The 21290-nt window shown below is 66.3% G+C and overlaps 20 non-coding genes across 20 annotated transcripts; all 20 read left to right on the forward strand.

The window, feature by feature from the left end:
* The first annotated feature begins 322 nt into the window (after nucleotides 1-322).
* LOC135329301 (5S ribosomal RNA) lies at nucleotides 323-441 on the forward strand. Its single transcript, XR_010390668.1, has one exon. It is a non-coding gene; the product is annotated as a 5S ribosomal RNA (ribosomal RNA).
* An 899-nt stretch (nucleotides 442-1340) lies between these two features.
* LOC135329303 (5S ribosomal RNA) lies at nucleotides 1341-1459 on the forward strand. The gene has a single exon (XR_010390670.1). It is a non-coding gene; the product is annotated as a 5S ribosomal RNA (ribosomal RNA).
* Nucleotides 1460-2345: 886 nt separating this feature from the next.
* Nucleotides 2346-2464, forward strand: LOC135329276 (5S ribosomal RNA). The gene has a single exon (XR_010390643.1). It is a non-coding gene; the product is annotated as a 5S ribosomal RNA (ribosomal RNA).
* A 585-nt stretch (nucleotides 2465-3049) lies between these two features.
* Nucleotides 3050-3168, forward strand: LOC135329304 (5S ribosomal RNA). The gene has a single exon (XR_010390671.1). It is a non-coding gene; the product is annotated as a 5S ribosomal RNA (ribosomal RNA).
* A 798-nt stretch (nucleotides 3169-3966) lies between these two features.
* LOC135329260 (5S ribosomal RNA) lies at nucleotides 3967-4085 on the forward strand. Its single transcript, XR_010390627.1, has one exon. It is a non-coding gene; the product is annotated as a 5S ribosomal RNA (ribosomal RNA).
* Nucleotides 4086-5483: 1398 nt separating this feature from the next.
* Nucleotides 5484-5602, forward strand: LOC135329272 (5S ribosomal RNA). Its single transcript, XR_010390639.1, has one exon. It is a non-coding gene; the product is annotated as a 5S ribosomal RNA (ribosomal RNA).
* Nucleotides 5603-6187: 585 nt separating this feature from the next.
* On the forward strand, nucleotides 6188-6306 carry LOC135329249 (5S ribosomal RNA). Its single transcript, XR_010390616.1, has one exon. It is a non-coding gene; the product is annotated as a 5S ribosomal RNA (ribosomal RNA).
* Nucleotides 6307-7805: 1499 nt separating this feature from the next.
* On the forward strand, nucleotides 7806-7924 carry LOC135329273 (5S ribosomal RNA). The gene has a single exon (XR_010390640.1). It is a non-coding gene; the product is annotated as a 5S ribosomal RNA (ribosomal RNA).
* A 585-nt stretch (nucleotides 7925-8509) lies between these two features.
* On the forward strand, nucleotides 8510-8628 carry LOC135329250 (5S ribosomal RNA). The gene has a single exon (XR_010390617.1). It is a non-coding gene; the product is annotated as a 5S ribosomal RNA (ribosomal RNA).
* Nucleotides 8629-9427: 799 nt separating this feature from the next.
* On the forward strand, nucleotides 9428-9546 carry LOC135329261 (5S ribosomal RNA). Its single transcript, XR_010390628.1, has one exon. It is a non-coding gene; the product is annotated as a 5S ribosomal RNA (ribosomal RNA).
* A 1398-nt stretch (nucleotides 9547-10944) lies between these two features.
* Nucleotides 10945-11063, forward strand: LOC135329274 (5S ribosomal RNA). Its single transcript, XR_010390641.1, has one exon. It is a non-coding gene; the product is annotated as a 5S ribosomal RNA (ribosomal RNA).
* A 585-nt stretch (nucleotides 11064-11648) lies between these two features.
* LOC135329251 (5S ribosomal RNA) lies at nucleotides 11649-11767 on the forward strand. Its single transcript, XR_010390618.1, has one exon. It is a non-coding gene; the product is annotated as a 5S ribosomal RNA (ribosomal RNA).
* Nucleotides 11768-13266: 1499 nt separating this feature from the next.
* On the forward strand, nucleotides 13267-13385 carry LOC135329305 (5S ribosomal RNA). The gene has a single exon (XR_010390672.1). It is a non-coding gene; the product is annotated as a 5S ribosomal RNA (ribosomal RNA).
* Nucleotides 13386-13970: 585 nt separating this feature from the next.
* LOC135329306 (5S ribosomal RNA) lies at nucleotides 13971-14089 on the forward strand. Its single transcript, XR_010390673.1, has one exon. It is a non-coding gene; the product is annotated as a 5S ribosomal RNA (ribosomal RNA).
* A 1499-nt stretch (nucleotides 14090-15588) lies between these two features.
* Nucleotides 15589-15707, forward strand: LOC135329307 (5S ribosomal RNA). The gene has a single exon (XR_010390674.1). It is a non-coding gene; the product is annotated as a 5S ribosomal RNA (ribosomal RNA).
* A 585-nt stretch (nucleotides 15708-16292) lies between these two features.
* LOC135329308 (5S ribosomal RNA) lies at nucleotides 16293-16411 on the forward strand. Its single transcript, XR_010390675.1, has one exon. It is a non-coding gene; the product is annotated as a 5S ribosomal RNA (ribosomal RNA).
* Nucleotides 16412-17203: 792 nt separating this feature from the next.
* On the forward strand, nucleotides 17204-17322 carry LOC135329264 (5S ribosomal RNA). The gene has a single exon (XR_010390631.1). It is a non-coding gene; the product is annotated as a 5S ribosomal RNA (ribosomal RNA).
* An 888-nt stretch (nucleotides 17323-18210) lies between these two features.
* LOC135329309 (5S ribosomal RNA) lies at nucleotides 18211-18329 on the forward strand. The gene has a single exon (XR_010390676.1). It is a non-coding gene; the product is annotated as a 5S ribosomal RNA (ribosomal RNA).
* A 1640-nt stretch (nucleotides 18330-19969) lies between these two features.
* Nucleotides 19970-20088, forward strand: LOC135329310 (5S ribosomal RNA). The gene has a single exon (XR_010390677.1). It is a non-coding gene; the product is annotated as a 5S ribosomal RNA (ribosomal RNA).
* Nucleotides 20089-20674: 586 nt separating this feature from the next.
* LOC135329271 (5S ribosomal RNA) lies at nucleotides 20675-20793 on the forward strand. The gene has a single exon (XR_010390638.1). It is a non-coding gene; the product is annotated as a 5S ribosomal RNA (ribosomal RNA).
* Nucleotides 20794-21290: the final 497 nt, after the last annotated feature.

Below are 21290 nucleotides of genomic sequence, written 5' to 3' on the forward strand. Positions count from 1 at the left end.
GGGGGCGGCTGTGGGGCTGGGTGCTGGAGTTGTGGCAGCAGAGGGTGTTTGAGTGTGCGGGGTCGGGTTCGGGGGTGCGAGTGTGCGCGGGCTGTTGTGAAGGGGGCGGCTGTGGGTGCTGTGGCGGGGGCAGCAGAGGGTATTTGGGTGTGCGGGGTTGGGTTGGGGGGTGCGAGTGTACGCGGGCTGTTGTGAAGGGGGCGGCTGTGGGGCTGGGTGCTGGAGCAGGGGCAGCAGAGGGTATTTGGGTGTGCGGGGTCGGGTGGAGGGGTGCGAGTGTGCGCAGGCTGTTGTGAAGGGGGCGGCTGTGGGGCTGGCTGTTGCCTACGGCCATACCACCCTGAGAACGCCCGATCTCGTCTGATCTCGGAAGCTAAGCAGGGTCGGGCCCGGTTAGTACTTGGATGGGAGACCGCCTGGGAATACCGGGTGCTGTAGGCTTTTGCCTTTGGCTGACGCCAGGAGGGGCAGCCGTCCCGTGGCGGGGGTCGTTTTTGGGCGAGTGTGCTGGAGCGGGGGCAGCGGAGGGTGTTTGGGTGTGCGGGGTCAGGTTGGGGGGTACGGGGTGTTGCACAAGTGTGTGCGGGCTGTTGTGAAGGGGGCGGCTGTGGGGCTAGGTGCTGTAGCGGGGGCAGCAGAGTGTGTTTGGGTGTGCGGGGTCAGGTTGGGGGTATGGGGTGTTGCACAAGTGTGCGCGGGCTGTTGTGAAGGGGGCAGCTGTGGGGCTAGGTGCTGGAGCGGGGGCAGCAGAGGGTATTTGGGTGTGCGGGGTCAGGTTGGGGGGTGTGAGTGTGCGCACGCTGTTGTTAAGGGGGCAGCTGTGGGGCTGGCTGCTGGAGCAGGGGCAGCAGAGGGTATTTGGGTGTGCGGGGTCGGGTGGAGGGGTGCGAGTGTGCGTAGGCTGTTGTGAAGGGGGCGGCTGTGGGGCTAGGTGCTGGAGCAGCGGCAGCAGAGGGTGTTTGGGTGTGCAGGGTCGGGTTCGGGGGTGCGAGTGTGCGCGGGCTGTTGTGAAGTGGGCGGCTGTGGGGCTAAGTGCTGTAGCGGGGGCAGCAGAGGGTGTTTGGGGGTGCGGGGTCAGGTTGGGGGGTGTGAGTGTGCGCGGGCTGTTGTGAAGGGGGCGGCTGTGGGGCTAAGTGCTGTAGCGGGGGCAGCAGAGGGTGTTTGGGTGTGCGGGGTCAGGTTGGGGGGTGTGAGTGTGCGCAGGCTGTTGTGAAGGGGGCGGCTGTGGGGCTGGGTGCTGGAGCAGGGGCAGCAGAGGGTATTTGGGTGTGCGGGGTCGGGTGGAGGGGTGCGAGTGTGCGCAGGCTGTTGTGAAGGGGGCGGCTGTGGGGCTGGCTGTTGCCTACGGCCATACCACCCTGAGAACGCCCGATCTCGTCTGATCTCGGAAGCTAAGCAGGGTCGGGCCCGGTTAGTACTTGGATGGGAGACCGCCTGGGAATACCGGGTGCTGTAGGCTTTTGCCTTTGGCTGACGCCAGGGGGGGCAGCCGTCCCGTGGCGGGGGTCGTTTTTGGGCGAGTGTGCTGGAGCGGGGGCAGCGGAGGGTGTTTGGGTGTGCGGGGTCAGGTTGGGGGGTATGGGGTGTTGCACAAGTGTGTGCGGGCTGTTGTGAAGGGGGCGGCTGTGGGGCTAAGTGCTGTAGCGGGGGCAGCAGAGGGTGTTTGGGTGTGCGGGGTCAGGTTGGGGGGTGCGAGTGTGCGCGGGCTGTTGTGAAGGGGGCGGCTGTGGGGCTAAGTGCCGTAGCGGGGGCAGCAAAGGGTGTTTGGGTGTGCGGGGTCAGGTTGGGGGGTGCGAGTGTGCGCACGCTGTTGTTAAGGGGGCGGCTGTGGGGCTGGGTGCTGGAGTTGTGGCAGCAGAGGGTGTTTGGGTGTACGGGGTCGGGTTGGGGGTTGCGAGTGTGCGCAGGCTGTTGTGAAGGGGGCGGCTGTGGGGCTGGGTGCTGGAGTTGTGGCAGCAGAGGGTGTTTGGGTGTGCGGGGTCGGGTTGGGGGGTGTGAGTGTGCGCGGGCTGTTGTGAAGGGGGCGGCTGTGGGGCTAAGTGCTGGAGTTGTGGCAGCAGAGGGTGTTTGGGTGTACGGGGTCGGGTTGGGGGGTGCGAGTGTGCGTGGGCTGTTGTGAAGGGGGCGGCTGTGGGGCTGGGTGCTGGAGTTGTGGCAGCAGAGGGTGTTTGGGTGTGTGGGGTCAGGTTGGGGGTGCGAGTGTGCGTGGGCTGTTGTGAAGGGGGCGGCTGTGGGGCTGGGTGCTGGAGTTGTGGCAGCAGAGGGTGTTTGGGTGTGTGGGGTCAGGTTGGGGGTGTGAGTGTGCGCAGGCTGTTGTGAAGGGGGCGGCTGTGGGGCTGGCTGTTGCCTACGGCCATACCACCCTGAGAACGCCCGATCTCGTCTGATCTCGGAAGCTAAGCAGGGTCGGGCCCGGTTAGTGCTTGGATGGGAGACCGCCTGGGAATACTGGGTGCTGTAGGCTTTTGCCTTTGGCTGACGCCAGGGGGGGCAGCCGTCCCGTGGCGGGGGTCGTTTTTGGGCGAGTGTGCTGGAGCGGGGGCAGCGGAGGGTGTTTGGGTGTGCGGGGTCAGGTTGGGGGGTACGGGGTGTTGCACAAGTGTGTGTGGGCTGTTGTGAAGGGGGCGGCTGTGGGGCTAGGTGCTGGAGCGGGGGCAGCAGAGGGTGTTTGGGTGTGCAGGGTCGGATTGGGGGGTGCGAGTGTGCGCGGGCTGTTGTGAAGGGGTCGGCTGTGGGGCTGGGTGCTGGAACAGGGGCAGCAGAGGGTATTTGGGTGTGCAGGGTGAGGTTGGGGGGTGCGAGTGTGCGTGGGCTGTTGTGAAGGGGGCGGCTGTGGGGCTAAGTGCTGTAGCGGGGGCAGTAGAGGGTGTTTGGGTGTGCGGGGTCAGGTTGGGGGGTGTGAGTGTGCGCAGTCTGTTGTGAAGGGGGCGGCTGTGGGGCTGGGTGCTGGAGCAGGGGCAGCAGAGGGTATTTGGGTGTGCGGGGTTGGGTGGAGGGGTGCGAGTGTGCGCAGGCTGTTGTGAAGGGGGCGGCTGTGGGGCTGGCTGTTGCCTACGGCCATACCACCCTGAGAACGCCCGATCTCGTCTGATCTCGGAAGCTAAGCAGGGTCGGGCCCGGTTAGTACTTGGATGGGAGACCGCCTGGGAATACCGGGTGCTGTAGGCTTTTGCCTTTGGCTGACGCCAGGGGGGGCAGCCGTCCCGTGGCGGGGGTCGTTTTTGGGCGAGTGTGCTGGAGCGGGGGCAGCGGAGGGTGTTTGGGTGTGCGGGGTCAGGTTGGGGGGTATGGGGTGTTGCACAAGTGTGCGCAGGCTGTTGTGAAGGGGGCGGCTGTGGGGCTAAGTGCTGTAGCGGGGGCAGCAGAGGGTATTTGGGTGTGCGGGGTCGGGTGGAGGGGTGCGAGTGTGCGCGGGCTGTTGTGAAGGGGGCGGCTGTGGGGCTAGGTGCTGTAGCGGAGGCAGCAGAGGGTTTTTGGGTGTGCAGGGTCGGGTTCGGGGGTGCGAGTGTGTGCGGGCTGTTGTGAAGGGGGCGGCTGTGGGGCTAAGTGCTGTAGCGGGGGCAGCAGAGGGTGTTTGGGTGTGTGGGGTCAGGTTGGGGGGTGTGAGTGTGCGCACGCTGTTGTGAAGGGGGCAGCTGTGGGGCTGGGTGCTGGAGTTGTGGCAGCAGAGGGTATTTGGGTGTGCGGGGTCGGGTTGGGGGGTATGGGGTGTTGCACAAGTGTGTGCGGGTGTTGTGAAGGGGGCGGCTGTGGGGCTAGGTGCTGTAGCGGGGGCAGCAGAGGGTATTTGGGTGTACGGGGTCAGGTTGGGGGGTGTGAGTGTTCGCACGCTGTTGTGAAGGGGGCGGCTGTGGGGCTGGGTGCTGTAGCAGGGGCAGCAGAGGGTATTTGGGTGTGCGGGGTCGGGTGGAGGGGTGCGAGTGTGCGCAGGCTGTTGTGAAGGGGGCGGCTGTGGGGCTGGCTGTTGCCTACGGCCATACCACCCTGAGAACGCCCGATCTTGTCTGATCTCGGAAGCTAAGCAGGGTCGGGCCCGGTTAGTACTTGGATGGGAGACCGCCTGGGAATACCGGGTGCTGTAGGCTTTTGCCTTTGGCTGACGCCAGGGGGGGCAGCCGTCCCGTGGCGGGGGTCGTTTTTGGGCGAGTGTGCTGGAGCGGGGGCAGCGGAGGGTGTTTGGGTGTGCGGGGTCAGGTTGGGGGGTATGGGGTGTTGCACAAGTGTGTGCGGGCTGTTGTGAAGGGGGCGGCTGTGGGGCTAGGTGCTGTAGCGGGGGCAGCAGAGGGTGTTTGGGTGTGCGGGGTCGGGTTTGGGGGTGTGAGTGTGCGCAGGCTGTTGTGAAGGGGGCGGCTGTGGGGCTGGCTGCTGGAGTTGTGGCAGCAGAGGGTATTTGGGTGTGCGGGGTGAGGTTGGGGAGTGCGAGTGTGCGCAGGCTGTTGTGAAGGGGGCGGCTGTGGGGCTGGGTGCTGGAGTTGTGGCAGCGGAGGGTGTTTGGGTGTGCGGGGTTGGGTTGGGGGGTATGGGGTGTTGCACAAGTGTGCGCAGGCTGTTGTGAAGGGGGCGGCTGTGGGGCTAGGTGCTGTAGCGGGGGCAGCAGAGGGTGTTTGGGTGTGCGGGGTCAGGTTGGGGGGTGTGAGTGTTCGCACGCTGTTGTGAAGGGGGCGGCTGTGGGGCTGGCTGCTGGAGTTGTGGCAGCAGAGGGTGTTTGGGTGTACGGGGTCGGGTTGGGGGGTGCGAGTGTGCGCGGGCTGTTGTGAAGGGGGCGGCTGTGGGGCTAGGTGCTGGAGCAGGGGCAGCAGAGGGTATTTGGGTGTGCGGGGTCGGGTGGAGGGGTGCGAGTGTGCGCAGGCTGTTGTGAAGGGGGCGGCTGTGGGGCTAGGTGCTGTAGCGGGGGCAGCAGAGGGTGTTTGGGTGTGCGGGGTCAGGTTGGGGGGTGTGAGTGTTCGCACGCTGTTGTTAAGGGGGCAGCTGTGGGGCTGGGTGCTGGAGCAGGGGCAGCAGAGGGTATTTGGGTGTACGGGGTCGGGTTCGGGGGTGCGAGTGTGCGCAGGCTGTTGTGAAGGGGGCGGCTGTGGGGCTAGGTGCTGTAGCGGGGGCAGCAGAGGGTGTTTGGGTGTGCGGGGTCAGGTTGGGGGGTGTGAGTGTTCGCACGCTGTTGTTAAGGGGGCAGCTGTGGGGCTGGGTGCTGGAGCAGGGGCAGCAGAGGGTGTTTGAGTGTGCGGGGTCGGGTTCGGGGGTGCGAGTGTGTGCAGGCTGTTGTGAAGGGGGCGGCTGTGGGTGCTGTAGCGGGGGCAGCAGAGGGTATTTGGGTGTGCGGGGTTGGGTTGGGGGTGCGAGTGTGCGCGGGCTGTTGTGAAGGGGGCGGCTGTGGGGCTGGGTGCTGGAGCAGGGGCAGCAGAGGGTATTTGGGTGTGCGGGGTCGGGTGGAGGGGTGCGAGTGTGCGCAGGCTGTTGTGAAGGGGGCGGCTGTGGGGCTGGCTGTTGCCTACGGCCATACCACCCTGAGAACGCCCGATCTCGTCTGATCTCGGAAGCTAAGCAGGGTCCGGCCCGGTTAGTACTTGGATGGGAGACCGCCTGGGAATACCGGGTGCTGTAGGCTTTTGCCTTTGGCTGACGCCAGGGGGGGCAGCCGTCCCGTGGCGGGGGTCGTTTTTGGGCGAGTGTGCTGGAGCGGGGGCAGCGGAGGGTGTTTGGGTGTGCGGGGTCAGGTTGGGGGGTATGGGGTGTTGCACAAGTGTGCGCAGGCTGTTGTGAAGGGGGCGGCTGTGGGGCTAGGTGCTGGAGCAGGGGCAGCAGAGGGTGTTTGGGTGTGCGGGGTTGGGTGGAGGGGTGCGAGTGTGCTCAGGCTGTTGTGAAGGGGGCGGCTGTGGGGCTAGGTGCTGTAGCGGGGGCAGCAGAGGGTGTTTGGGTGTACGGGGTCAGGTTGGGGGGTGTGAGTGTTCGCACGCTGTTGTTAAGGGGGCAGCTGTGGGGCTGGGTGCTGGAGCAGGGGCAGCAGAGGGTATTTGGGTGTGCGGGGTCGGGTTCGGGGGTGCGAGTGTGCGCGGGCTGTTGTGAAGGGGGCGGCTGTGGGGCTGGGTGCTGGAGCAGGGGCAGCAGAGGGTATTTGGGTGTGCGGGGTTGGGTGGAGGGGTGCGAGTGTGCGCAGGCTGTTGTGAAGGGGGCGGCTGTGGGGCTGGCTGTTGCCTACGGCCATACCACCCTGAGAACGCCCGATCTCGTCTGATCTCGGAAGCTAAGCAGGGTCGGGCCCGGTTAGTACTTGGATGGGAGACTGCCTGGGAATACCGGGTGCTGTAGGCTTTTGCCTTTGGCTGACGCCAGGGGGGGCAGCCGTCCCGTGGCGGGGGTCGTTTTTGGGCGAGTGTGCTGGAGCGGGGGCAGCGGAGGGTGTTTGGGTGTGCGGGGTCAGGTTGGGGGGTACGGGGTGTTGCACAAGTGTGTGCGGGCTGTTGTGAAGGGGGCGGCTGTGGGGCTAGGTGCTGGAGCGGGGGCAGCAGAGGGTGTTTGGGGGTGCGGGGTCAGGTTGGGGGGTGCGAGTGTGCGCACGCTGTTGTTAAGGGGGCAGCTGTGGGGCTGGGTGCTGGAGTTGTGGCAGCAGAGGGTGTTTGGGTGTACGGGGTCGGGTTGGGGGGTGCGAGTGTGCGCAGGCTGTTGTGAAGGGGGCGGCTGTGGGGCTGGGTGCTGGAGCAGGGGCAGCAGAGGGTGTTTGGGTGTGCGGGGTCAGGTTGGGGGGTGTGAGTGTGCGCAGGCTGTTGTGAAGGGGGCGGCTGTGGGGCTAAGTGCTGTAGCGGGGGCAGCAGAGGGTGTTTGGGTGTGCGGGGTCAGGTTGGGGGGTGCGAGTGTGCGCGGGCTGTTGTGAAGGGGGCGGCTGTGGGGCTAGGTGCTGTAGCGGGGGCAGCAGAGGGTGTTTGGGTGTACGGGGTCAGGTTGGGGGGTGTGAGTGTTCGCACGCTGTTGTGAAGGGGGCAGCTGTGGGGCTGGGTGCTGGAGTTGTGGCAGCAGAGGGTATTTGGGTGTACGGGGTCGGGTTGGGGGGTGCGAGTGTGCGCAGGCTGTTGTGAAGGGGGCGGCTGTGGGGCTAAGTGCTGTAGCGGGGGCAGCAGAGGGTATTTGGGTGTGCGGGGTCGGGTGGAGGGGTGCGAGTGTGCTCAGGCTGTTGTGAAGGGGGCGGCTGTGGGGCTAGGTGCTGTAGCGGGGGCAGCAGAGGGTGTTTGGGTGTACGGGGTCAGGTTGGGGGGTTTGAGTGTTCGCACGCTGTTGTTAAGGGGGCAGCTGTGGGGCTGGGTGCTGGAGTTGTGGCAGCAGAGGGTGTTTGGGTGTGCGGGGTTGGGTTGGGGGGTATGGGGTGTTGCAGAAGTGTGCGCAGGCTGTTGTGAAGGGGGCGGCTGTGGGGCTAGGTGCTGTAGCGGGGGCAGCAGAGGGTGTTTGGGTGTGCGGGGTCAGGTTGGGGGGTGTGAGTGTTCGCACGCTGTTGTTAAGGGGGCAGCTGTGGGGCTGGGTGCTGGAGCAGGGGCAGCAGAGGGTGTTTGAGTGTGCGGGGTCGGGTTCGGGGGTGCGAGTGTGTGCAGGCTGTTGTGAAGGGGGCGGCTGTGGGTGCTGTAGCGGGGGCAGCAGAGGGTATTTGGGTGTGCGGGGTTGGGTTGGGGGTGCGAGTGTGCGCGGGCTGTTGTGAAGGGGGCGGCTGTGGGGCTGGGTGCTGGAGCAGGGGCAGCAGAGGGTATTTGGGTGTGCGGGGTCGGGTGGAGGGGTGCGAGTGTGCGCAGGCTGTTGTGAAGGGGGCGGCTGTGGGGCTGGCTGTTGCCTACGGCCATACCACCCTGAGAACGCCCGATCTCGTCTGATCTCGGAAGCTAAGCAGGGTCCGGCCCGGTTAGTACTTGGATGGGAGACCGCCTGGGAATACCGGGTGCTGTAGGCTTTTGCCTTTGGCTGACGCCAGGGGGGGCAGCCGTCCCGTGGCGGGGGTCGTTTTTGGGCGAGTGTGCTGGAGCGGGGGCAGCGGAGGGTGTTTGGGTGTGCGGGGTCAGGTTGGGGGGTATGGGGTGTTGCACAAGTGTGCGCAGGCTGTTGTGAAGGGGGCGGCTGTGGGGCTAGGTGCTGGAGCAGGGGCAGCAGAGGGTGTTTGGGTGTGCGGGGTTGGGTGGAGGGGTGCGAGTGTGCTCAGGCTGTTGTGAAGGGGGCGGCTGTGGGGCTAGGTGCTGTAGCGGGGGCAGCAGAGGGTGTTTGGGTGTACGGGGTCAGGTTGGGGGGTGTGAGTGTTCGCACGCTGTTGTTAAGGGGGCAGCTGTGGGGCTGGGTGCTGGAGCAGGGGCAGCAGAGGGTATTTGGGTGTGCGGGGTCGGGTTCGGGGGTGCGAGTGTGCGCGGGCTGTTGTGAAGGGGGCGGCTGTGGGGCTGGGTGCTGGAGCAGGGGCAGCAGAGGGTATTTGGGTGTGCGGGGTTGGGTGGAGGGGTGCGAGTGTGCGCAGGCTGTTGTGAAGGGGGCGGCTGTGGGGCTGGCTGTTGCCTACGGCCATACCACCCTGAGAACGCCCGATCTCGTCTGATCTCGGAAGCTAAGCAGGGTCGGGCCCGGTTAGTACTTGGATGGGAGACTGCCTGGGAATACCGGGTGCTGTAGGCTTTTGCCTTTGGCTGACGCCAGGGGGGGCAGCCGTCCCGTGGCGGGGGTCGTTTTTGGGCGAGTGTGCTGGAGCGGGGGCAGCGGAGGGTGTTTGGGTGTGCGGGGTCAGGTTGGGGGGTACGGGGTGTTGCACAAGTGTGTGCGGGCTGTTGTGAAGGGGGCGGCTGTGGGGCTAGGTGCTGTAGCGGGGGCAGCAGAGGGTATTTGGGTGTACGGGGGTCGGGTTGGGGGGTGCGAGTGTGCGCAGGCTGTTGTTAAGGGGGCAGCTGTGGGGCTGGGTGCTGGAGTTGTGGCAGCAGAGGGTTTTTGGGTGTGCAGGGTCGGGTTGGGGGGTGCGAGTGTGCGCGGGCTGTTGTGAAGGGGGCGGCTGTGGGGCTAAGTGCTGTAGCGGGGGCAGCAGAGGGTGTTTGGGTGTGTGGGGTCAGGTTGGGGGGTGTGAGTGTGCGCACGCTGTTGTGAAGGGGGCAGCTGTGGGGCTGGGTGCTGGAGTTGTGGCAGCAGAGGGTATTTGGGTGTGCGGGGTCGGGTTGGGGGGTATGGGGTGTTGCACAAGTGTGTGCGGGTGTTGTGAAGGGGGCGGCTGTGGGGCTAGGTGCTGTAGCGGGGGCAGCAGAGGGTATTTGGGTGTACGGGGTCAGGTTGGGGGGTGTGAGTGTTCGCACGCTGTTGTGAAGGGGGCGGCTGTGGGGCTGGGTGCTGTAGCAGGGGCAGCAGAGGGTATTTGGGTGTGCGGGGTCGGGTGGAGGGGTGCGAGTGTGCGCAGGCTGTTGTGAAGGGGGCGGCTGTGGGGCTGGCTGTTGCCTACGGCCATACCACCCTGAGAACGCCCGATCTTGTCTGATCTCGGAAGCTAAGCAGGGTCGGGCCCGGTTAGTACTTGGATGGGAGACCGCCTGGGAATACCGGGTGCTGTAGGCTTTTGCCTTTGGCTGACGCCAGGGGGGGCAGCCGTCCCGTGGCGGGGGTCGTTTTTGGGCGAGTGTGCTGGAGCGGGGGCAGCGGAGGGTGTTTGGGTGTGCGGGGTCAGGTTGGGGGGTATGGGGTGTTGCACAAGTGTGTGCGGGCTGTTGTGAAGGGGGCGGCTGTGGGGCTAGGTGCTGTAGCGGGGGCAGCAGAGGGTGTTTGGGTGTGCGGGGTCGGGTTTGGGGGTGTGAGTGTGCGCAGGCTGTTGTGAAGGGGGCGGCTGTGGGGCTGGCTGCTGGAGTTGTGGCAGCAGAGGGTATTTGGGTGTGCGGGGTGAGGTTGGGGAGTGCGAGTGTGCGCAGGCTGTTGTGAAGGGGGCGGCTGTGGGGCTGGGTGCTGGAGTTGTGGCAGCGGAGGGTGTTTGGGTGTGCGGGGTTGGGTTGGGGGGTATGGGGTGTTGCACAAGTGTGCGCAGGCTGTTGTGAAGGGGGCGGCTGTGGGGCTAGGTGCTGTAGCGGGGGCAGCAGAGGGTGTTTGGGTGTGCGGGGTCAGGTTGGGGGGTGTGAGTGTTCGCACGCTGTTGTGAAGGGGGCGGCTGTGGGGCTGGCTGCTGGAGTTGTGGCAGCAGAGGGTGTTTGGGTGTACGGGGTCGGGTTGGGGGGTGCGAGTGTGCGCGGGCTGTTGTGAAGGGGGCGGCTGTGGGGCTAGGTGCTGGAGCAGGGGCAGCAGAGGGTATTTGGGTGTGCGGGGTCGGGTGGAGGGGTGCGAGTGTGCGCAGGCTGTTGTGAAGGGGGCGGCTGTGGGGCTAGGTGCTGTAGCGGGGGCAGCAGAGGGTGTTTGGGTGTGCGGGGTCAGGTTGGGGGGTGTGAGTGTTCGCACGCTGTTGTTAAGGGGGCAGCTGTGGGGCTGGGTGCTGGAGCAGGGGCAGCAGAGGGTATTTGGGTGTACGGGGTCGGGTTCGGGGGTGCGAGTGTGCGCAGGCTGTTGTGAAGGGGGCGGCTGTGGGGCTAGGTGCTGTAGCGGGGGCAGCAGAGGGTGTTTGGGTGTGCGGGGTCAGGTTGGGGGGTGTGAGTGTTCGCACGCTGTTGTTAAGGGGGCAGCTGTGGGGCTGGGTGCTGGAGCAGGGGCAGCAGAGGGTGTTTGAGTGTGCGGGGTCGGGTTCGGGGGTGCGAGTGTGTGCAGGCTGTTGTGAAGGGGGCGGCTGTGGGTGCTGTAGCGGGGGCAGCAGAGGGTATTTGGGTGTGCGGGGTTGGGTTGGGGGTGCGAGTGTGCGCGGGCTGTTGTGAAGGGGGCGGCTGTGGGGCTGGGTGCTGGAGCAGGGGCAGCAGAGGGTATTTGGGTGTGCGGGGTCGGGTGGAGGGGTGCGAGTGTGCGCAGGCTGTTGTGAAGGGGGCGGCTGTGGGGCTGGCTGTTGCCTACGGCCATACCACCCTGAGAACGCCCGATCTCGTCTGATCTCGGAAGCTAAGCAGGGTCCGGCCCGGTTAGTACTTGGATGGGAGACCGCCTGGGAATACCGGGTGCTGTAGGCTTTTGCCTTTGGCTGACGCCAGGGGGGGCAGCCGTCCCGTGGCGGGGGTCGTTTTTGGGCGAGTGTGCTGGAGCGGGGGCAGCGGAGGGTGTTTGGGTGTGCGGGGTCAGGTTGGGGGGTATGGGGTGTTGCACAAGTGTGCGCAGGCTGTTGTGAAGGGGGCGGCTGTGGGGCTAGGTGCTGGAGCAGGGGCAGCAGAGGGTGTTTGGGTGTGCGGGGTTGGGTGGAGGGGTGCGAGTGTGCTCAGGCTGTTGTGAAGGGGGCGGCTGTGGGGCTAGGTGCTGTAGCGGGGGCAGCAGAGGGTGTTTGGGTGTACGGGGTCAGGTTGGGGGGTGTGAGTGTTCGCACGCTGTTGTTAAGGGGGCAGCTGTGGGGCTGGGTGCTGGAGCAGGGGCAGCAGAGGGTATTTGGGTGTGCGGGGTCGGGTTCGGGGGTGCGAGTGTGCGCGGGCTGTTGTGAAGGGGGCGGCTGTGGGGCTGGGTGCTGGAGCAGGGGCAGCAGAGGGTATTTGGGTGTGCGGGGTTGGGTGGAGGGGTGCGAGTGTGCGCAGGCTGTTGTGAAGGGGGCGGCTGTGGGGCTGGCTGTTGCCTACGGCCATACCACCCTGAGAACGCCCGATCTCGTCTGATCTCGGAAGCTAAGCAGGGTCGGGCCCGGTTAGTACTTGGATGGGAGACTGCCTGGGAATACCGGGTGCTGTAGGCTTTTGCCTTTGGCTGACGCCAGGGGGGGCAGCCGTCCCGTGGCGGGGGTCGTTTTTGGGCGAGTGTGCTGGAGCGGGGGCAGCGGAGGGTGTTTGGGTGTGCGGGGTCAGGTTGGGGGGTACGGGGTGTTGCACAAGTGTGTGCGGGCTGTTGTGAAGGGGGCGGCTGTGGGGCTAGGTGCTGGAGCGGGGGCAGCAGAGGGTGTTTGGGGGTGCGGGGTCAGGTTGGGGGGTGCGAGTGTGCGCACGCTGTTGTTAAGGGGGCAGCTGTGGGGCTGGGTGCTGGAGTTGTGGCAGCAGAGGGTGTTTGGGTGTACGGGGTCGGGTTGGGGGGTGCGAGTGTGCGCAGGCTGTTGTGAAGGGGGCGGCTGTGGGGCTGGGTGCTGGAGCAGGGGCAGCAGAGGGTGTTTGGGTGTGCGGGGTCAGGTTGGGGGGTGTGAGTGTGCGCAGGCTGTTGTGAAGGGGGCGGCTGTGGGGCTAAGTGCTGTAGCGGGGGCAGCAGAGGGTGTTTGGGTGTGCGGGGTCAGGTTGGGGGGTGCGAGTGTGCGCGGGCTGTTGTGAAGGGGGCGGCTGTGGGGCTAGGTGCTGTAGCGGGGGCAGCAGAGGGTGTTTGGGTGTACGGGGTCAGGTTGGGGGGTGTGAGTGTTCGCACGCTGTTGTGAAGGGGGCAGCTGTGGGGCTGGGTGCTGGAGTTGTGGCAGCAGAGGGTATTTGGGTGTACGGGGTCGGGTTGGGGGGTGCGAGTGTGCGCAGGCTGTTGTGAAGGGGGCGGCTGTGGGGCTAAGTGCTGTAGCGGGGGCAGCAGAGGGTATTTGGGTGTGCGGGGTCGGGTGGAGGGGTGCGAGTGTGCTCAGGCTGTTGTGAAGGGGGCGGCTGTGGGGCTAGGTGCTGTAGCGGGGGCAGCAGAGGGTGTTTGGGTGTACGGGGTCAGGTTGGGGGGTTTGAGTGTTCGCACGCTGTTGTTAAGGGGGCAGCTGTGGGGCTGGGTGCTGGAGTTGTGGCAGCAGAGGGTGTTTGGGTGTGCGGGGTTGGGTTGGGGGGTATGGGGTGTTGCAGAAGTGTGCGCAGGCTGTTGTGAAGGGGGCGGCTGTGGGGCTAGGTGCTGTAGCGGGGGCAGCAGAGGGTGTTTGGGTGTGCGGGGTCAGGTTGGGGGGTGTGAGTGTTCGCACGCTGTTGTTAAGGGGGCAGCTGTGGGGCTGGGTGCTGGAGCAGGGGCAGCAGAGGGTGTTTGAGTGTGCGGGGTCGGGTTCGGGGGTGCGAGTGTGTGCAGGCTGTTGTGAAGGGGGCGGCTGTGGGTGCTGTAGCGGGGGCAGCAGAGGGTATTTGGGTGTGCGGGGTTGGGTTGGGGGTGCGAGTGTGCGCGGGCTGTTGTGAAGGGGGCGGCTGTGGGGCTGGGTGCTGGAGCAGGGGCAGCAGAGGGTATTTGGGTGTGCGGGGTCGGGTGGAGGGGTGCGAGTGTGCGCAGGCTGTTGTGAAGGGGGCGGCTGTGGGGCTGGCTGTTGCCTACGGCCATACCACCCTGAGAACGCCCGATCTCGTCTGATCTCGGAAGCTAAGCAGGGTCGGGCCCGGTTAGTACTTGGATGGGAGACCGCCTGGGAATACCGGGTGCTGTAGGCTTTTGCCTTTGGCTGACGCCAGGGGGGGCAGCCGTCCCGTGGCGGGGGTCGTTTTTGGGCGAGTGTGCTGGAGCGGGGGCAGCGGAGGGTGTTTGGGTGTGCGGGGTCAGGTTGGGGGGTATGGGGTGTTGCACAAGTGTGCGCAGGCTGTTGTGAAGGGGGCGGCTGTGGGGCTAGGTGCTGGAGCAGGGGCAGCAGAGGGTGTTTGGGTGTGCGGGGTTGGGTGGAGGGGTGCGAGTGTGCTCAGGCTGTTGTGAAGGGGGCGGCTGTGGGGCTAGGTGCTGTAGCGGGGGCAGCAGAGGGTGTTTGGGTGTACGGGGTCAGGTTGGGGGGTGTGAGTGTTCGCACGCTGTTGTTAAGGGGGCAGCTGTGGGGCTGGGTGCTGGAGCAGGGGCAGCAGAGGGTATTTGGGTGTGCGGGGTCGGGTTCGGGGGTGCGAGTGTGCGCGGGCTGTTGTGAAGGGGGCGGCTGTGGGGCTGGGTGCTGGAGCAGGGGCAGCAGAGGGTATTTGGGTGTGCGGGGTTGGGTGGAGGGGTGCGAGTGTGCGCAGGCTGTTGTGAAGGGGGCGGCTGTGGGGCTGGCTGTTGCCTACGGCCATACCACCCTGAGAACGCCCGATCTCGTCTGATCTCGGAAGCTAAGCAGGGTCGGGCCCGGTTAGTACTTGGATGGGAGACCGCCTGGGAATACCGGGTGCTGTAGGCTTTTGCCTTTGGCTGACGCCAGGGGGGGCAGCCGTCCCGTGGCGGGGGTCGTTTTTGGGCGAGTGTGCTGGAGCGGGGGCAGCGGAGGGTGTTTGGGTGTGCGGGGTCAGGTTGGGGGGTACGGGGTGTTGCACAAGTGTGTGCGGGCTGTTGTGAAGGGGGCGGCTGTGGGGCTAGGTGCTGGAGCGGGGGCAGCAGAGGGTGTTTGGGGGTGCGGGGTCAGGTTGGGGGGTGCGAGTGTGCGCACGCTGTTGTTAAGGGGGCAGCTGTGGGGCTGGGTGCTGGAGTTGTGGCAGCAGAGGGTGTTTGGGTGTACGGGGTCGGGTTGGGGGGTGCGAGTGTGCGCAGGCTGTTGTGAAGGGGGCGGCTGTGGGGCTGGGTGCTGGAGCAGGGGCAGCAGAGGGTGTTTGGGTGTGCGGGGTCAGGTTGGGGGGTGTGAGTGTGCGCAGGCTGTTGTGAAGGGGGCGGCTGTGGGGCTAAGTGCTGTAGCGGGGGCAGCAGAGGGTGTTTGGGTGTGCGGGGTCAGGTTGGGGGGTGCGAGTGTGCGCGGGCTGTTGTGAAGGGGGCGGCTGTGGGGCTAGGTGCTGTAGCGGGGGCAGCAGAGGGTGTTTGGGTGTACGGGGTCAGGTTGGGGGGTGTGAGTGTTCGCACGCTGTTGTGAAGGGGGCAGCTGTGGGGCTGGGTGCTGGAGTTGTGGCAGCAGAGGGTATTTGGGTGTACGGGGTCGGGTTGGGGGGTGCGAGTGTGCGCAGGCTGTTGTGAAGGGGGCGGCTGTGGGGCTAAGTGCTGTAGCGGGGGCAGCAGAGGGTATTTGGGTGTGCGGGGTCGGGTGGAGGGGTGCGAGTGTGCTCAGGCTGTTGTGAAGGGGGCGGCTGTGGGGCTAGGTGCTGTAGCGGGGGCAGCAGAGGGTGTTTGGGTGTACGGGGTCAGGTTGGGGGGTTTGAGTGTTCGCACGCTGTTGTTAAGGGGGCAGCTGTGGGGCTGGGTGCTGGAGTTGTGGCAGCAGAGGGTGTTTGGGTGTGCGGGGTTGGGTTGGGGGGTATGGGGTGTTGCAGAAGTGTGCGCAGGCTGTTGTGAAGGGGGCGGCTGTGGGGCTAGGTGCTGTAGCGGGGGCAGCAGAGGGTGTTTGGGTGTGCGGGGTCAGGTTGGGGGGTGTGAGTGTTCGCACGCTGTTGTTAAGGGGGCAGCTGTGGGGCTGGGTGCTGGAGCAGGGGCAGCAGAGGGTGTTTGAGTGTGCGGGGTCGGGTTCGGGGGTGCGAGTGTGTGCAGGCTGTTGTGAAGGGGGCGGCTGTGGGTGCTGTAGCGGGGGCAGCAGAGGGTATTTGGGTGTGCGGGGTTGGGTTGGGGGTGCGAGTGTGCGCGGGCTGTTGTGAAGGGGGCGGCTGTGGGGCTGGGTGCTGGAGCAGGGGCAGCAGAGGGTATTTGGGTGTGCGGGGTCGGGTGGAGGGGTGCGAGTGTGCGCAGGCTGTTGTGAAGGGGGCGGCTGTGGGGCTGGCTGTTGCCTACGGCCATACCACCCTGAGAACGCCCGATCTCGTCTGATCTCGGAAGCTAAGCAGGGTCGGGCCCGGTTAGTACTTGGATGGGAGACCGCCTGGGAATACCGGGTGCTGTAGGCTTTTGCCTTTGGCTGACGCCAGGGGGGGCAGCCGTCCCGTGGCGGGGGTCGTTTTTGGGCGAGTGTGCTGGAGCGGGGGCAGCGGAGGGTGTTTGGGTGTGCGGGGTCAGGTTGGGGGGTATGGGGTGTTGCACAAGTGTGCGCAGGCTGTTGTGAAGGGGGCGGCTGTGGGGCTAGGTGCTGGAGCAGGGGCAGCAGAGGGTGTTTGGGTGTGCGGGGTTGGGTGGAGGGGTGAGAGTGTGGTCAGGCTGTTGTGAAGGGGGCGGCTGTGGGGCTAGGTGCTGTAGCGGGGGCAGCAGAGGGTGTTTGGGTGTACGGGGTCAGGTTGGGGGGTGTGAGTGTTCGCACGCTGTTGTTAAGGGGGCAGCTGTGGGGCTGGGTGCTGGAGCAGGGGCAGCAGAGGGTATTTGGGTGTGCGGGGTCGGGTTCGGGGGTGCGAGTGTGCGCGGGCTGTTGTGAAGGGGGCGGCTGTGGGGCTGGGTGCTGGAGCAGGGGCAGCAGAGGGTATTTGGGTGTGCGGGGTCGGGTGGAGGGGTGCGAGTGTGCGCAGGCTGTTGTGAAGGGGGCGGCTGTGGGGCTGGCTGTTGCCTACGGCCATACCACCCTGAGAACGCCCGATCTCGTCTGATCTCGGAAGCTAAGCAGGGTCGGGCCCGGTTAGTACTTGGATGGGAGACCGCCTGGGAATACCGGGTGCTGTAGGCTTTTGCCTTTGGCTGACGCCAGGGGGGGCAGCCGTCCCGTGGCGGGGGTCGTTTTTGGGTGAGTGTGCTGGAGCGGGGGCAGCGGAGGGTGTTTGGGTGTGCGGGGTCAGGTTGGGGGGTACGGGGTGTTGCACAAGTGTGTGCGGGCTGTTGTGAAGGGGGCGGCTGTGGGGCTAGGTGCTGGAGCGGGGGCAGCAGAGGGTGTTTGGGTGTACGGGGTCAGGTTGGGGGGTTTGAGTGTTCGCACGCTGTTGTTAAGGGGGCAGCTGTGGGGCTGGGTGCTGGAGTTGTGGCAGCAGAGGGTGTTTGGGTGTGCGGGGTTGGGTTGGGGGGTATGGGGTGTTGCAGAAGTGTGCGCAGGCTGTTGTGAAGGGGGCGGCTGTGGGGCTAGGTGCTGTAGCGGGGGCAGCAGAGGGTGTTTGGGTGTGCGGGGTCAGGTTGGGGGGTGTGAGTGTTCGCACGCTGTTGTTAAGGGGGCAGCTGTGGGGCTGGGTGCTGGAGCAGGGGCAGCAGAGGGTGTTTGAGTGTGCGGGGTCGGGTTCGGGGGTGCGAGTGTGTGCAGGCTGTTGTGAAGGGGGCGGCTGTGGGTGCTGTAGCGGGGGCAGCAGAGGGTATTTGGGTGTGCGGGGTTGGGTTGGGGGTGCGAGTGTGCGCGGGCTGTTGTGAAGGGGGCGGCTGTGGGGCTGGGTGCTGGAGCAGGGGCAGCAGAGGGTATTTGGGTGTGCGGGGTCGGGTGGAGGGGTGCGAGTGTGCGCAGGCTGTTGTGAAGGGGGCGGCTGTGGGGCTGGCTGTTGCCTACGGCCATACCACCCTGAGAACGCCCGATCTCGTCTGATCTCGGAAGCTAGGCAGGGTCGGGCCCGGTTAGTACTTGGATGGGAGACCGCCTGGGAATACCGGGTGCTGTAGGCTTTTGCCTTTGGCTGACGCCAGGGGGGGCAGCCGTCCCGTGGCGGGGGTCGTTTTTGGGCGAGTGTGCTGGAGCGGGGGCAGCGGAGGGTGTTTGGGTGTGCGGGGTCAGGTTGGGGGGTACGGGGTGTTGCACAAGTGTGTGCGGGCTGTTGTGAAGGGGGCGGCTGTGGGGCTAGGTGCTGTAGCGGGGGCAGCAGAGGGTGTTTGGGTGTGCGGGGTCAGGTTGGGGGGTGCGAGTGTGCGCGGGCTGTTGTGAAGGGGGCAGCTGTGGGGCTGGGTGCTGGAGTTGTGGCAGCAGAGGGTGTTTGGGTGTGCGGGGTCGGGTGGAGGGGTGCGAGTGTGCGCGGGCTGTTGTGAAGGGGGCAGCTGTGGGGCTGGGTGCTGGAGTTGTGGCAGCAGAGGGTGTTTGGGTGTGCAGGGTCGGGTTGGGGGGTGCGAGTGTGCGCGGGCTGTTGTGAAGGGGGCGGCTGTGGGGCTAGGTGCCGTAGCGGGGGCAGCAGAGGGTGTTTGGGTGTGCGGGGTCAGGTTGGGGGGTGTGAGTGTTCGCACGCTGTTGTTAAGGGGGCAGCTGTGGGGCTGGGTGCTGGAGTTGTGGCAGCAGAGGGTGTTTGGGTGTGCGGGGTCAGGTTGGGGGGTGTGAGTGTTCGCACGCTGTTGTTAAGGGGGCAGCTGTGGGGCTGGGTGCTGTAGCAGGGGCAGCAGAGGGTGTTTGGGTGTACGGGGTTGGGTTGGGGGGTGCGAGTGTGCGCGGGCTGTTGTGAAGGGGGCGGCTGTGGGGCTGGGTGCTGGAGCAGGGGCAGCAGAGGGTGTTTGGGTGTGCGGGGTCGGGTGGAGGGGTGCGAGTGTGCGCAGGCTGTTGTGAAGGGGGCGGCTGTGGGGCTGGCTGTTGCCTACGGCCATACCACCCTGAGAACGCCCGATCTCGTCTGATCTCGGAAGCTAAGCAGGGTCGGGCCCGGTTAGTACTTGGATGGGAGACCGCCTGGGAATACCGGGTGCTGTAGGCTTTTGCCTTTGGCTGACGCCAGGGGGGGCAGCCGTCCCGTGGCGGGGGTCGTTTTTGGGCGAGTGTGCTGGAGTGGGGGCAGCGGAGGGTGTTTGGGTGTGCGGGGTCAGGTTGGGGGGTATGGGGTGTTGCACAAGTGTGCGCGGGCTGTTGTGAAGGGGGCGGCTGTGGGGCTAGGTGCTGGAGCGGGGGCAGCAGAGGGTGTTTGGGTGTGCGGGGTCGGGTGGAGGGGTGCGAGTGTGCGCGGGCTGTTGTGAAGGGGGCGGCTGTGGGGCTAGGTGCTGTAGCGGAGGCAGCAGAGGGTTTTTGGGTGTGCAGGGTCGGGTTCGGGGGTGCGAGTGTGCGCGGGCTGTTGTGAAGGGGGCGGCTGTGGGGCTAAGTGCTGTAGCGGGGGCAGCAGAGGGTGTTTGGGTGTGCGGGGTCAGGTTGGGGGGTGTGAGTGTGCGCACGCTGTTGTGAAGGGGGCAGCTGTGGGGCTGGGTGCTGGAGTTGTGGCAGCAGAGGGTATTTGGGTGTGCGGGGTCGGGTTGGGGGGTATGGGGTGTTGCACAAGTGTGTGTGGGTGTTGTGAAGGGGGCGGCTGTGGGGCTAGGTGCTGTAGCGGGGGCAGCAGAGGGTGTTTGGGTGTGCGGGGTCAGGTTGGGGGGTATGGGGTGTTGCACAAGTGTGTGCGGGTGTTGTGAAGGGGGCGGCTGTGGGGCTAGGTGCTGTAGCGGGGGCAGCAGAGGGTGTTTGGGTGTGCGGGGTCGGGTTGGGGGGTATGGGGTGTTGCACAAGTGTGTGCGGGTGTTGTGAAGGGGGCGGCTGTGGGGCTAGGTGCTGTAGCGGGGGCAGCAGAGGGTATTTGGGTGTGCGGGGTCGGGTTGGGGGGTATGGGGTGTTGCACAAGTGTGTGCGGGCTGTTGTGAAGGGGGCGGCTGTGGGGCTAGGTGCTGTAGCGGGGGCAGCAGAGGGTGTTTGGGTGTGCGGGGTCGGGTTGGGGGGTGCGAGTGTGTGCGGGCTGTTGTGAAGGGGGCGGCTGTGGGGCTAGGTGCTGGAGCAGGGGCAGCAGAGGGTATTTGCGTGTGCGGGTTCGGGTTGGGGGGTGTGAGTGTGCGCAGGCTGTTTTGAAAGGGGCGGCTGTGGGGCTAAGTGCTGTAGCGGGGGCAGCAGAGGGTGTTTGGGTGTGCGGGGTCAGGTTGGGGGGTGTGAGTGTGCGCAGGCTGTTGTGAAGGGGGCGGCTGTGGGGCTAGGTGCTGTAGCGGGGGCAGCAGAGGGTGTTTGGGTGTGCGGGGTCAGGTTGGGGGGTGTGAGTGTTCGCACGCTGTTGTTAAGGGGGCAGCTGTGGGGCTGGGTGCTGGAGCAGGGGCAGCAGAGAGTGTTTGGGTGTACGGGGTCGGGTGGAGGGGTGCGAGTGTGCGCAGGCTGTTGTGAAGGGGGCGGGTGTGGGGCTAGGTGCTGTAGCGGGGGCAGCAGAGGGTGTTTGGGTGTACGGGGTCAGGTTGGGGGGTGTGAGTGTTCGCACGCTGTTGTTAAGGGGGCAGCTGTGGGGCTGGGTGCTGGAGCAGGGGCAGCAGAGGGTATTTGGGTGTGCGGGGTCGGGTGGAGGGGTGCGAGTGTGCGCAGGCTGTTGTGAAGGTGGCGGCTGTGGGGCTGGCTGTTGCCTACGGCCATACCACCCTGAGAACGCCCGATCTCGTCTGATCTCGGAAGCTAAGCAGGGTCGGGCCCGGTTAGTACTTGGATGGGAGACCGCCTGGGAATACCGGGTGCTGTAGGCTTTTGCCTTTGGCTGACGCCAGGGGGGGCAGCCGTCCCGTGGCGGGGGTCGTTTTTGGGCGAGTGTGCTGGAGCAGGGGCAGCGGAGGGTGTTTGGGTGTGCGGGGTCAGGTTGGGGGGTACGGGGTGTTGCACAAGTGTGTGCGGGCTGTTGTGAAGGGGGCGGCTGTGGGGCTAGGTGCTGTAGCGGGGGCAGCAGAGGGTGTTTGGGTGTACGGGGGTCGGGTTGGGGGGTGCAAGTGTGCGTGGGCTGTTGTGAAGGGGGCGGCTGTGGGGCTGGGTGCTGGAGCAGGGGCAGCAGAGGGTATTTGGGTGTGCGGGGTTGGGTGGAGGGGTGCGAGTGTGCTCAGGCTGTTGTGAAGGGGGCGGCTGTGGGGCTAGGTGCTGTAGCGGGGGCAGCAGAGAGTGTTTGGGTGTGCGGGGTCAGGTTGGGGGGTGTGAGTGTTCGCACGCTGTTGTTAAGGGGGCAGCTGTGGGGCTGGGTGCTGGAGCAGGGGCAGCAGAGGGTATTTGGGTGTGCGGGGTCGGGTGGAGGGGTGCGAGTGTGCGCAGGCTGTTGTGAATGGGGCGGCTGTGGGGCTGGCTGTTGCCTACGGCCATACCACCCTGAGAACGCCCGATCTCGTCTGATCTCGGAAGCTAAGCAGGGTCGGGCCCGGTTAGTGCTTGGATGGGAGACCGCCCGGGAATACCGGGTGCTGTAGGCTTTTGCCTTTGGCTGACGCCAGGGGGGGCAGCCGTCCCGTGGCGGGGGTCGTTTTTGGGCGAGTGTGCTGGAGCGGGGGCAGCGGAGGGTGTTTGGGTGTGCGGGGTCAGGTTGGGGGGTATGGGGTGTTGCACAAGTGTGTGCGGGCTGTTGTGAAGGGGGCGGCTGTGGGGCTAGGTGCTGGAGCGGGGGCAGCAGAGGGTGTTTGGGTGTGCAGGGTCGGATTGGGGGGTGCGAGTGTGCGCGGGCTGTTGTGAAGGGGTCGGCTGTGGGGCTGGCTGCTGGAACAGGGGCAGCAGAGGGTATTTGGGTGTGCAGGGTGAGGTTGGGGGGTGCGAGTGTGCGTGGGCTGTTGTGAAGGGGGCGGCTGTGGGGCTAAGTGCTGTAGCGGGGGCAGCAGAGGGTGTTTGGGTGTGCGGGGTCAGGTTGGGGGGTGTGAGTGTGCGCAGGCTGTTGTGAAGGGGGCGGCTGTGGTGCTGGGTGCTGGAGCAGGGGCAG

This window comes from Dromaius novaehollandiae, chromosome 9 (genome assembly GCF_036370855.1).
Source record: "Dromaius novaehollandiae isolate bDroNov1 chromosome 9, bDroNov1.hap1, whole genome shotgun sequence".
Taxonomy (NCBI): Eukaryota; Metazoa; Chordata; class Aves; order Casuariiformes; family Dromaiidae; genus Dromaius; species Dromaius novaehollandiae.